Genomic DNA, 14375 nt, shown 5'->3' on the forward strand with positions numbered 1-14375 from the left:
GCATTTTCTTTTCCCATTCATCTCTTGGTGAATACCTCGATTGCCTCCACGTCTTATCTACTACAAATAATGTTACAATGAACATGAGGGTTCATATATCTTTTCACATTAGTGTTTTTATTTCCTTCACATAAATAGCCCCAAATGGAGTTGCAGGGCCATATGATAGTTCTATTTTTAATTTTTAAAGGAACTTGCATGCTGTTTTCCTCAGTGGCTGCACCATTTTACATTTCCACCCACACAGCACAAAAGTTCCTTTTTCTCCACATCTTCTCCAACATTTGCTTTTTCTTCTTTTTCTTAACAATAGTACCTTGCACTGATCTGTATTTAAAAATTACCCTAAATGTTGAAATATGTACATTTTGGGGTGTCTTCCCAGTTTAATGGGCTTCTGTGGTAGCTCAGCTGATAAAGAATCCACCTGCAGTGCAGGAGACCCTGGTTCAATTCCTGGGTTGTTAAGATCCCCTGGAGAAGGGATAAGCCACCCACTCCAGTATTCTTGCCTGGAGAATACCCATGGACAAAGGAGCCTGTGGGCTACAGTCCATGGGGTCCCAAAGAGTCGGACATGACTCAGTGACTCTAAATGTTGAAATAGGTACATTTTGGGGTGTCTTCCCAGTTTAATACTCCCATTTCATTGAGAGCATCTCTATCTCCATGAGACAGCCATGTTCAGGATTGATGACCCTGCTTTGCTGGTGCCATGAATAGATACCTAACCTGAGGTGAGGCAATCAGACCAGAGTGGGGCTTGGGGATGACTGACTATGCCTTTTAGCTGGAAAGAGGGTTATGGAAAATGAAGAGCAGAAACTGCTATCATGGAAAACCATTCTCATCCACATACCAGGAAAAACAAAGAAAGTAGATATTTATAGAGAAGAACTGATTTTTGAATTGATGTGAATAACTAAGGAAAAAGGGGGGAAAACAGTCTGGCTAGAGAGAGAAAGAGCTCCCTTTCTAGGCAGGGAATGTGAAAGACACACAGAGAGAAAAAATGATAGTTCTTGTTAGTATTCTAGTTCCTTGTTCTTGGTTTTCATGATGTCCATTCCTGTCCTTGGGTTCTGTGAGACACCCTGAATTTTTGCATGATGTCCATTCCTGTCCTTGGGTTCTGTGAGACACCCTGACTTTTTGTATAAAGTTCTCCTGATTTTTTTTTTTTTGCCTAAGATAGCTTGAATGAGTGTATTGACTAAGACTACTAGAACTACTTCTCCATCTTGTTTTGAGCCCCTGAACAAACAAATAAACTTTGACTCTTTCTGAATTAAACACATTTAAAGGCATTTATATCTGTAATCATCTAATCCAAACCATTCATTTTATACAACAAAACATTGGTGTCCAAGGAAGTGAAATCCCCTGCTCAAGGTCTCACAGTTAGGAGATGGCAGAGCCAGAAACAAAACTAAGGTCTTTGAATATCAGCCTAGTGTTCTTTCTGCTAAACAAGGCTACCTTTTCATGAAAACATTTAGCACCATGCTTGGGGCAAAGAACGCCTGCTCCCTATTCTGAATGATCACTGGCGTAGTCAGTTGGTCCAGGCTGAACATTTGAAGTATCCCAGACCTCTGGAGTGAGCTATGAGCTCCAGCTACTGGCGCAGAGATGAGCCCCTGCCTGAAGGAGAGATACCTAGGGACTTTTCAGGGAGAATAATCAGATACTTAGATAAAAAGGGATGATCTGAATCTCCATTTTCTGAGCTCCAATACACTAGGGATCATGTGAGCTTAGTGCTTCTAGGGATTTTCTTTTTAGCACGAGAAGACATACAGCTCTGAAAAACAAAGCCAGCTCAGAGGAAAACAGAACCAAGAGATGAAAAGAGACAGCTGCCCAATGACTTTATTTGAGTAGCTAGAGTCAACCCTGCCAAAGTTTTCAACTCCTAAATTCTCAGTTACCTTACCCAGTGTGTTTCCTCTCTGCTTAAGCTGGTTTGGCTTTGCTGGTGCCTACAGCCAAGTAAGTTAGAATACCAAACTGTTGACTGCTAACCACAGTTTAATTTTATATACTTTGCTTCTTATTGTCACATACTACAGAGAGGATACATCTTCGGGTCATTATGAAGGGAAGTTAACCTTTGTGATTTAAAATTTAATTCATATGAGTTATTGAGACATCCCTGGTAGTCCAGTGCTCCCTAGTCAGGGAACTAAGAGCCTGCATGCCACACAACATGCCAAAATCAATCAACAAATGAGTTATTGAGGCTACACTAAGAACAAGAGTGACAAGTGAACACAACTGTATATGTGCGTTTTAAAAATTGAGGTATCGTTGCTTTTTAATAGTACACGTCACAGATGCATAACATAGTGATTCACCATTTTTAAAGGTTATACTCCATTTAGAGTTCTTATACAATGTTGACTATATTCCCTGTGCTGTACAATGCATACTTATAGCTTACTTATTTTATACATGGTAAGCTGTACCTCTTAGCCCCCTATCTCTATCTTGCCCCTCCACTCTTTCCTCTGCCCACTGATGGTAGCCACTAATTTGTTCTCTTATCTGTGAGTCTGTTTCTTTTGTGTTATGTTGACTAGCTTGTTTATTTTTTAGCTTCCACATATAAATAATATCATTACAGTATTTGTCTTTGTCTGACTTATCTCACTAAGAATAATACCCACGAGGCCCATCCGTGTTGCTACAAATGGCAAAATTTCATTCTTTTTTCTGGTTGAGTAGTAGTCCATCATCTTTATCCATTCATGTGTTGAGGGACACTTAGGTTGCTTTCGTATCTTGGCAATTGTAAATAATGCTGCTATGAACATTGGGGTGCTTGTGGTTTTTTCTTGAATTAGTGTTTTTGTTTCCTTCAGATATATATGCAGGCGTGGAGTGCTAGGTCATATGGTAGTTCTGGTTTTAGTGTTTTTGAAGAACTTCCATAATGTCGGTGACTGCACCAATTTACTTTCCTGCCAGCAGTATTCTAGGGTTCCCTTTTCTCCACATCCTCACCAACATTTGTTATTTGTAGACTTTTTAATGGTAACCATTCTGATGGATGTGAGGTGATATCTCATTGTGGTTTTGATTGGCATTCCTCTGATGATATATGATATTGAGCAGTTTTTCATGTGCCTGTTGGCCATCTGTATGTCTTTTTTAAAATTTTATTTATCCAGCTGTGTTGAGTCTTGTGGTACACGGGCTCGTTGTTGCAGCACATGGGCTCAGTTGCCCCATGGCATGTGGGATCTTAGTTCCCTGCAGGCATGTGCATGCTCAACCATATCTGACTCTGCACTCCAAGGACTGTAGCCCACCAGGCTCCTCTGTCTATGGGGATTCTCCAGGCAAGAATACTGGAGAATGGGTTACCATTTCCTCCTCCAGGGGATCTTCCTGACCCAGGGACTGAATCTGAATCTCCTATGTCTCCTGCATTACAAGTGGATTCTTTACTGCTGAGCCACCAGGGAAACCCTTATTTCCCTGACCAGAGATCAAACCCTTCCCCCTTGCACTGCGAGGTGGATTCTTAACCACTGGACCACCAGGGAAGTCCCTATCTGTATGTCTTATTTGCAAAAATATCTATTCAGGTCTTCTGTCCATTTTTAGATCACGTTGTTTTTCAATGTTAGGTTGTATGAGTTGTTTATATATTTGGGTTATATGTATTGGTCATATCATTTGCAAATACGATCTCCTACTCAGTAGATTGTCTTTTCATTTTGTCAATGGATTCCTTTGCTGTGCAAGTGGTTTTATGTTTAATTAGGTCCCATTTTTTAAATTTTGATTTTATTTCCTTTGCCTTACGTGACAAGTTGAAAAACACTGCTACAAATTATGTCAAAGAGTGTTATACCTATGTTTCCTTCTAGGCATTTCATGGTTTCTGATCTCACATTTAGATCTGTAACCCATTTTTAGTTTATTTTTGTATATGTTGTTAGAAACTATTCTAACTTTGTTCTTTTATGTGTACAAGTCCAGTTTTTCCAGTACCACTTATTGAAGAGACTGTCTTTTCTCCATTGTATGTTCTTGCCTCCTTTCTTATAACTTAATTGACCAAAAGTATGTGGGTTGAACACAGTATATCTTTCCATCCGCTTGTGTCATCTTCAATTTCTTTCATTAGTGTCTTACAGTTTTCCAAGTACAGATCTTTTACCTCCTTAGGCAGGTTTATTCTTAGATATTTTATTCTTTTTGATGCAGTTGTAAATGAGATTGTTTCCCTAACTTCTCTTTTTGATAGTTCTCTGTTAGTGTATAAAAATGCAAAAGATTTCTGTATATTGATTTTGTATCCTAAAACTCTACTCAATTCGTTGGTGAGCTCTAGTAGTTCTTTTGGTGGAGTATTTAGGATTTTCCATGTATAGTATCATGTCATCTGCTTTTTGCAATTTGTATTCCTTTTATTTCTTTCTTGTATCATTACTGTAACTAGGACTTCTAATACTACGTTAAATAAAAATGGTAGGGGTGGATATCCTTGTCTTGTTCCTGATCTTAGAAGAAATGCTTTCAGCTTTTCACCATTGAGTATGATGTTAGCTGTGGGCTTGGCATACATGACCTTTATTGTGTTGAGGTATGTTCCCTCTGGGGCTCCCAAGTGGCTCAGTAGTAAAGAACACGCCTGCCAGTGCAGGAGACGTGGGTTCAGTCGCTGGGTCAGGAAGATCCCCTGGAGAAGGAAATGGCAACCTACTCCAGTATTCTTGCCTGGGAAATCCCGTGGACAGAGAAGCCTGGAGGGCTACAGTCCATGAGGTTGCAAAAGAGTCAGACATGACTTAGTGACTAAAACAACAATGATTTTCCCTCTATGCCCACTTTCTAGAGAGTTTCTATCATAAATTGATGTACAACTATCAGTTCAGTTCAGTCGCTCAGTGTTGTCCGGCTCTTTGCGACCCCATGAACTGTAGCACACCAGGCCTACCTGTCCATCACCAACTCCTGGAGTCCACCCAAACCCATGTCCATTGAGTCGGTGATGCTGTCCAACCATCTCATCCTCTGTTGTCCCCTTCTCCTCCTGTACAATATAAGTGTGCTTTTGTTTTCCAAGGAAAATGAATAAATTTAAATTTATCCTAAGGTAATACTCCAGTGGTCAGGTATAGATGTGAGAGTTGGACTGTGAAGAAAGCTGAGCACCGAAGAATTGATGCTTTTGAACTGTGGTGTTGGAGAAGACTCTTGAGAATCCCTTGGACTGCAAGGAGATCCAACCAGTCCATTCTAAAGGAGATCAGCCCTGGGTGTTCTTTGGAAGGAATAATGCTAAAGCTGAAACTCCAGTACTTTGGCCACCTCATGCAAAGAGTTGACTCATTGGAAAAGACTATGATGCTGGGAGGGATTGGGGGCAGGAGGAAGAGGGGACGACAGAGGATGAGATGGCTGATGGTATCACTGACTTGATGGACGTGAGTTTGAGTGAACTCTGGGAGTTGGTGATGGACAGGGAGGCCTGGCGTGCTGCGATTCATGGGGTCGCAAAGAGTCGGACATGACTGAGTGACTGAACTGAACTGAACTGAACTGAAGGTAATACTTCTTGGAGTTTTTTTGTTAGGTTCTGGACCCCTTTACACTCACAATTTATTGAGGACTCCAAAGACATTCTGTTTATGTGGGGTATAATTATCAACATTTACTGTATTAAAAGTGGAAGTGAAAATCACCCAGTCATGTCCAACTCTTTATGACCCCATGGACTGTAGCCCACGAGGCTCCTCTGTCCATGGTTTTATTCAAGCAAGAATACTGGAGTGGATTTCCATTTCCTTCTCCAGGGGGACCTTCCAGACCCAGGGATTAAACCTGGGTCTCCTGCATTGCAGGCAGATTCTTTACTGTCTGAGCTCCCGGGGAAACCCATTAAAAGTGGAAACTAAGAAGTTTGTTTTTTTTTTAATTAAAAGTGGAAACTGAGAACTTTCAAAAATATATACTGATTCATTTGCCAATAGCCATGATTAGTGCATTGTACGTTAATATAGATAACATCTTAGTGTTATAATAAAATTAGTTTTGACCCTGCAACCCTTGAAGATGTATTCTAAAGTAAAATGTTAGATTGTTTCAGAATAGGAAAAAGGATAGTGAAGGACAAAACTTGGCAAGTACATTTTATTCGCCTTAGTTTATAATACTTGAGTCTGAAAAGTAGCTCTGTAATGTGTTAAAATCTTAGCAAAGTTTCCCCAATTTTGGTAAGCTTGTTGCCTTGATTTACTGAGTAGTGCCTCAGCCTACAGCCTAAAAGGTTATCATTATCTGCTATGTAACCTACCTGGGTAGCAAAGATTCTGGGTTTTACTAGAATAATTTCCTGTGCTTTATGTTGACTTTTCTATATCCTTGATTATTTAAGGAAGAAAAAGAATCAAGGTTCTTCACTTGTGAAAGAGCATAGACTTTTTTAAAAATCCTGTTACCATCTATGTTTATTTTTCAGTGCTTTATCTTGACTCTAATTAAATAGGTAATCAATTATTGTTTCCTAGGCATCCATGATCCCATCTTAAGTATCCAAATATCTTCTGAAAAGTTTTTTTTATTTTCACTTTCCCAAAAATATTACCTGTAGATGGCAGAGACTTTAAATAGTTATGTTTAATTTATAGCTGCTGCTGCTAAGTAGCTTCAGTCGTGTCCAACTCTGTGTGACCCCATAGACGGCAGCCCACCAGGCTCCCCCGTCCCTGGGATTCTCCAGGCAAGAACACTGGAGTGGGTTACCATTTCCTTCTCCAATGCATGAAAGTGAAAAGTGAAAGTGAAGTTGCTCAGTCGTGTCTGACTCTTCACAACCCCACGGACTGCAGCCCACCAGGCTCCTCCGTCCATGGGATTTTCCAGGCAAAGGTACTGGAGTGGGGTGCCATTGCCTTCTCTGAATTTATAGCTAGTAATCTTCAAATGCTAAAGTTCTGAGGAAGGGGTGCCTACTACTAATACAACCCACAAGGAAATTTGGTTGTTCATTTACCTCAATTATGATTACACATACTCTGGAATCATTTACTCCACCTGATTTTATGTATATCATTCTTTAGAATGATTTTTCTTGGCTTCTGTTTTTTCCATTCCTGCTGTCTGTTGAATTGGCGGGCTTTCTTTGGTCCCCATTTTCCAGTCTATCTGTTTGGAAGTTTCTCTTTATGGCAGAACCTGCTAGATGTCTCTGCCATAGCCATTTTCCCTTTTTTCCTTAGCAATAAAACTGGGAAATAAACCTTGCTGAGAAACTGCATTTCTGAGTTTCTCTCATAGATAGAAGGGACACAGTATGTGAGAAGTTGGTTGCTTGGAACATCTGGGAAGGCTCATTGAAAGGCTAATGACAGGGGCTTCCCTGGTGGTCCACTGGTTGGGAATCTGCCTGCCAATGCAGCAGACATGGGTTTGATCCCTGGTCCGGGAAGATCCCACATGCCACAGGGCAACTGAGCCCATGCACCACAACTACTGAAGTCCCCATGCCGTAGAGCCCACGTTCTGCAACAGGAGAAGTCTCTGCAACGAGAAGCCCACACAGCACAACTAGAGAAAGCCAGAACAGCAATGAAGACCCAGCACAGCCGAACGTGAACTAACTAACAAATTTAAAAAGGAAAAGAGGAGTGACAGTTGGCCTATGTCCCTTTATTCTTTCTTCCTTTATCCTGCTTGGAATGTGGGTATGACAACTGGAACTCCAGAAACCATCATGCAACCTGAGGCAACTTTAAGGATGGAAGCTACACCCCCAGGAGAGTAGGGCAGAAAGAGCCTGAGCCCCAGTGACAAGGAGTGGCCAAATCTGCCCTTACCTGCCCACCTCCAGGTTTTATTCATATGAAATAAAGACCAATTCTGATCTTATTCTAGTCACTTTAGTCAAGATTTTTATTATTAGCTGAATGCAATTTCTAACTGATTCACCTGAAATTTTTAAACATGTATACTTAATGTAACAAGATCTAAACTTAGTCAGTACCTCTATATACATTATAGACCAAGGACCACTACTATCAGAACTTTGGATATGTTGTCATTTCTCACTTTTTAGAAAGCTTCTTGCTGATCTTTGCAGCATCTTCCCCTACCACACACACACTCACATATTTATTTTCTGATTCTTACAAGTTCAACAAGGTATGTACCCTTACCCCATTTTCACAGAAGAAGAAATTGCGGTTCACAGGCATTACGTAACCTTTTCAAGGTCACATAATTAAAAAGTGGCAAAGTCTTTCTAGCACCCAAACTTTTCGATTGTGTCAGAAATCTTGAAAAGTAAAAGTGTTAGTAGCTCAGTTGTGTCCGACTTTGTGATCCCACACACTGTAGCCTGTGAGGCTCCTCTGTCCATGGGATTCTCCAGGCAAGAACCCTGGAGTGGGTAGCCATTCCCTTCTCCAGGGTATCTTCCCAACCCAGGGATCAAACCTGGGTCTCCTGCATTGCAGGCAAATTATTTGCCATCTGAGCCTTCAGGGAAGTCACAAATCTTAGCTGTATTCTTTCATTAACTACTTTGCTGGCATCGTAGCTGAGGACAAGCACACCCTCTGACTGGGGGAAGGCTGGAGTAAAGCAAGCTATGCTATTACCCAGATCATCATATCTTACTAAATGGCCATATATAAGAGATCAGTCTGCTAATTTAAGGACAGCAGCTTCTGGTTTAGCCAATTTCCAGGATACAGGACTTTTCCCAGAGGGAAATCTACAGCCTTGTAGGAGTTCTCCAGTAATGCTCTTGGGACACCTTGCTAGAGAATGAGCTAATACAACTAGGTCCTAATAAGCCTCAGCAGACAAACAAAATAAAGGCAGGACTATAATCATGATCAGAAAGGGAAAAGAAAATAATATTAAGACAACCATTTTGCCACCATAAAATCTGTGTTTCTCTTTCAGAGCCACCAAAAAGATATCACTGAAAAGGACGTTTTGTGTGCTGTAAGGAAAGAAGGCAATGAAAACGTTTAGAAGCAAGGAACTTGAGAAACTATTTTAGTTGAGAGTAAGGGCAAGGACGGGGAGTGGCTGAACAAAACAGAATATTGAGGTGTCTTAAATGAATTTAAAAAAATAGAAATAATTTCTTTTCCTTTGACATATGTAGAGGGAAAATGCTTATCAGATGAATCTGATCAGACAGACATGCTTTGAAGACAAATGTAGCCAAATTATGTAACCCAGAGCTTCCTCAAGTTCTAGGTGCAAAGCTTTTAGAGGAATAACAAAAAAGAAAAGATTTTGTAGAAATTCAGATCGGCAGATTCAGAAACACAATTTGGAATGAATTTTTCTGGCCAGAGGGCAAGAATGCAGAAGAAAATCCTCCTCAGGTTTATGGAGTATTTGGGTCACAATGACCCATTTATGTAGATTTTTAATTTTTGCTGATTTTTCAATGTAATTTTTTTCCAAACTCCAGTTACAATGAAACGTGAACTTTGACATGGGCTGAACTCAAGAGACTACCCTCTGTTTATCTTCCCCATCCCACTGTCCAGGTGTCACCTCTCTTGAGTGTATTGGGAAGGCACACAGATGGCTCTCATCCCTCTTTTATTTTTAATTGTTTTACAATTGTTTTGTTGGTTTCTGCCTCACAACAATGTGAATCAGCCGTAAGTATACACATATCTCCTCCCTCCTAAGCCTCCTTCCCTCTCATCCCTCTTATGTTGACGTCTTGGGAGTTTTGTCTCCAGATCCTGGGGTCCTCTTGCCTCTCCCATCACTGCTGTGACAAATCACATACCCCTCTACTGACCGTCACCTCCTGGAGCTTGACATCTGCTGGGCCTCTTGATAAAATGCAACTCCCTTGAGTTCACAGGGTGAATGCGGAACCAGCCACACTTCCCGTTCTGCCTTATTCCTCATACTGCATAACCACGAGGCTGTGTGGATGAAGCAGATTTACCAGATGGTAGGGTTAGTTAAATGGACTTACAATGTGGGAGTAAATAAAAGGTACAATTATATATTCAAGTCAGCATTGCTCACACTAGAATAAAAGCCACAGAGGACCTGGGAACAGGGGTGGGTGGAAGAGTTGGCTTGAGTAGGAGAATCTAGGGTGGGTTTTGCAGTTCTGAATCGGGTTCCTGAGAACTCCCAGCCAACGTGGAGTTTGAAGATGCCTTCTCTCCTTAACAACATCTCCAAAAGACAGTGCTTCAACAGGAGAAAAGTCTAGATTCATATATAAGAAGAGAAAGATTTCTCTAAATGCAGTGAAGCCTGCACAACTCTCTGCCCACTACTGGAGCTATGTTTAATTTTCCTTCTACTTCTGAATAATGACCAAAGGCAAAACAGGAAAGGGGACTCAGCAGTCCCTGATGTTCCTTCACTCCTGGGCTACACAAAAGACCTGGCTGAAGTTCTGGAATGACCATTGCCCTGTACTTGGAGCCCATATACATCTCTACATGGGATGCCTCATAGGACTCTCCAAGCAGGAGGGAAGCAGAGTGACTTGTCTTCCTATATAAGAAACTGACTTAGTTGCCTTAAGGAAATCAAGGTCCAAGCAACTTCTGAAGATTCACTTTGCAGGACCAATTTCCACCGCTTTTATGTGATAACCCTTTCCCTTAAAGGTGCAAGACTTCTCTCTCTAAATCTATGGTTCTCAAATAGGGGTGATTCTGGCTTCCAGGGAACATTTAACAATGTCTGGAGACATTTTGGGGGCTTCCCTGATGGCTCAGCGGGTAAAGAATCCGCCTACAATGCAGGAAGTGCAGGTTCGATTCCTGGGTCGGGAAGATTCCCTGAAGGAAGAAATGGCAGCCCATTCCAGTTATTCTTGCCTGGAGAATCCCATGGACAGAGGAGCCCGGCAGCCTACAGTCCGAAGTGTCACAAAGAGTCAGACACAACTGAGCAATTAAGACATTTTTGGTTGTCACAACGTCAGAGAGGAGTGGGGGAAATGCTGCTGGCATCTAGTGCGTAGATGCCAGGGATGCCACTAAACATCCTACAGTGCAAAAGATAACTCCCTACAAGAAAGAAATATCCAGCTCCAAATACCAGTAGTGCTGCTATCTGCTCCAAATGCTTAGAAAAAAAATGAGATTTCACGTTATCTGTGACCAGAACTCATCATGCTACCCGTTCTCATGTCACTCCTGAATTTTACTTTTAAAATTCATCAGCTGATCTTCCTACAAATCATCCCCAAGAAGTAGATTAAGAGTAATCATGGCATTTACTGAGTTCATACTATGTGCCAGGTTCTGGGAAAAGGACTTTATATACTTTATCTCTTTTTTGTCACCATTTTTCAGAAGAGAAAACTGAGGTTCAGGGCAATTAAGTTGTAGATGTACACGAAGCTTAAATTCACTGAGGTGGGAATCAATGCAGAGCTCAAGTTTCTGATCTTTAACTCAATGCCTTTCTATGAAAAACAACAGTGTGCATTCAATTTATTGAACAATTCCTTTATACTCAGAATTCTATTTTTCATCATAAGAATTTTCCATCTTCTGACAAAAAGTATTTGTTAAATACATAAAACTCTGTACTTATGGCCATCCATCACTTGGAGCAAACTTAATAGATGGATTTTGAAACAAACGTATTTGTAAAACTCCCTCCTTTCCCCAAAGAAGAAAACCTATGTCTTTTATATATTTTAGTCTCAAATTTAAAGAATCTCTATTTTGGGGTGTCTGTATTTAAAAGAAAAAAGCAACATTTTGTAATATTCACAATAGCAGATTGAATTTTCTTATGTGCCTGTCTCCTTCTCTGTCCTGTGTATTCCTTTTCTACTGCTGCAGAACAAATTAAAACAAACTTAGCAACTTAAGACAATACCTATTAATTATCTCACAGTTCTGTAAGTCAGAAGTTCTGTAAGTCCGAAATCAGTTATGCAGAGCCGAGGCATAACTGACTTCTCTGCTCAGGCTCTCCCGAGGCTGAAATCATGGAATCAAGTCAGGCTAAACTCTCCTCTGGAGGCTCTGCAGAAAATTTACTTTCAAGCTCACTAAGGTCACTGCAGTTGTAAGACTGAAGTCTCACTTTCTGGCTGATGGTCAGGGATTGACCATCTACACTCCTGTCCAATGAAGCAGCTCCCTCCATCATCAAAGCTGTTAGGAACGAATATCACTTGATGATGAATCTGCTTCATGGTTTGAATCTCCAAGAAAAGCCCAGTCCCCTGTAAGGGCCCATGTGATTACATGAGGCCCACCAAGGACAATCTCCCCATCTTGAGGTCTATTGATTTGACTCCTTAGTTACATGAGCAGAATCTCTCACAGCAGTACCTAGATTCATGTTTGTTTGAATAACTGGGAGAACATCTATCTATAGCAGGAATCTTGGTTTACAAGGAATCTTGAAGGTCATCTTAGAACCCTTCCTAGTTCACAGTCTGTAAACTCCTTGATGGCAAAATCTGGGTCTTGTGCATCTGTCTGGTACTCAAGAGATGCTCCATGAGTGTTCACTGAACTTAATTGTTTTAAAGGGATTGAGAAATTATGGAAGTCATGAAATTGTTACATATAAGCATTAATTTTCAGGTAAGGACAACTCCCATCAGGAAAAAGATCAAATAAGATGCAATACCCAGGTAGCCTTTAGGGTGATCTCTATCATGACCTCTTCCTCCATCAAAAGATTAAGTGGACTTTCTACTTTCACTATGGGAATGCAGCTTTGATTTCATTAAGGGAAGTCAAGGGGAAAAGAATTCCTATCCCAGAAATGGCAAGAGAAACAACTTTCCAGAATCGGATCAATTCTGTTGAGCAAAGGGTGTTTTCAGTGGTTTCAAGGTGTCATGAGCTTCCCTTGCCTAGTCTGCTAGCTCTTTGAGAGTGGAATTACCTATTTATATTAAAAAAAAACTAAGAACGTGGCATCTGGTCCCATCACTTCATGGCAGATAGATGGGGAAACAATGGAAACAGTGGCAGATTTTATTTTCTTGTGTTCCAAAATCACTGCAGATGGTGACTGCAGTCATGAAATTCAAAGATGCTTGTTCCTTGGAAAATAAGCTATGACAAACCTAGACAGCATATTAAAAAGCAGAGACATCACTTTCCCAACAAAGGTCTGTATAGTTAAAGCTATGGTTTTTCCAGTAGTCATGTATGGATTTGATAGTTGGACCAAAAAGAAAGCTGAGTGTGAAAGAATTGATGCTTTCAAACTGTGGTGCTGGGGAAGGCTCTTGAGAGTCCCTTGGAGATCAAACCAGTTGATCCTAAAGAAACTCAATCCTGAATATTCATTGGAAGGACTGATGCTGAAACTATATACTTTGGCCACCTGATGTGAAGAGCTGACTCATTAGAAAAGACCCTAATGCTGAGAAAGATTGAGGGCAGGAGGAGAAGAGGGCGATAGAGGATGAGACGGTTGGATGGCATCACAGAATCAATGGACATGAGTTTCAGCAAACTCCCAGAGATAGTGCAGGCCAGGGAAGCCTGACATGCTGCAGTCCATGGGGTCACAAAGAGTCAGATACTAGCGACTGAACAACACATTTATATCCCTAGAACTAGCATGGTGCTTGCTTCAGAAGACCAACTTTAAAGATAAAAGCTGACTGAATGTTTGTATTATGGAATGAATGCTATTTGGCCTGTCTCTGCTAGTAGTTAGTCACTTCCTGTGGGCCAGGGCTCTATCCAAAGCATTTTCTGCAATCCAGCAGTCTGTCTGGTCCCGGCAGCCACTGAACATTCAACAGGTGCAATGGTTGGACCTTGTTTTAAAATGTACTTTCTCCTCTCCTAAATTGGCAGTTGGTCATTTTCGGTTTTACAGTATGAATTTAAGGTGATTACTATTCAATCTAGATTTGTTGTTGTTCAGTCGCTCAGTCGTGTCCGACTCATTGCGACCCCATTGCAGCACACCAGGCTTCCCTGTCTTTTACCATCTCCCGGAGCTTGCTCAAACTCATGTCCATTGAATCGGGGATCCCATCCAACCATCTCGTCCTCTGTTGTCCCCTTCTCCTCATGCCTTCAGTCTAGACTTATGAGGCTTATTTTTAGAAATACTCAGCTTTATGTTAAAGCCAAAAAACAAACAAAACCCCCCAAATCCATAAACTTTTATCCTCCTTTCCAAACGGACATTCATTTCAGTGTCTAGTAAATGTATTTATGGAAAACATTTCTTTACATCATTCAGATGACAGAGCTGTGATTTCTGAAAAAGATAAGCTCTGTTTCCCTTTGGTTTTCTCAGCTCCTCCATTCCTAGCCTCAGACAAGGTACACGTTATCTGCAGTTCTGTGAATTTCTCTGCACTTCAGTCTCATTGGGAAAAATGCTTTCCCGGCCTTCAAACTCCAGATAAACGC

Source organism: Bos mutus, chromosome 4 (assembly GCF_027580195.1).
Source record: "Bos mutus isolate GX-2022 chromosome 4, NWIPB_WYAK_1.1, whole genome shotgun sequence".
Lineage (NCBI taxonomy): Eukaryota > Metazoa > Chordata > Mammalia > Artiodactyla > Bovidae > Bos > Bos mutus.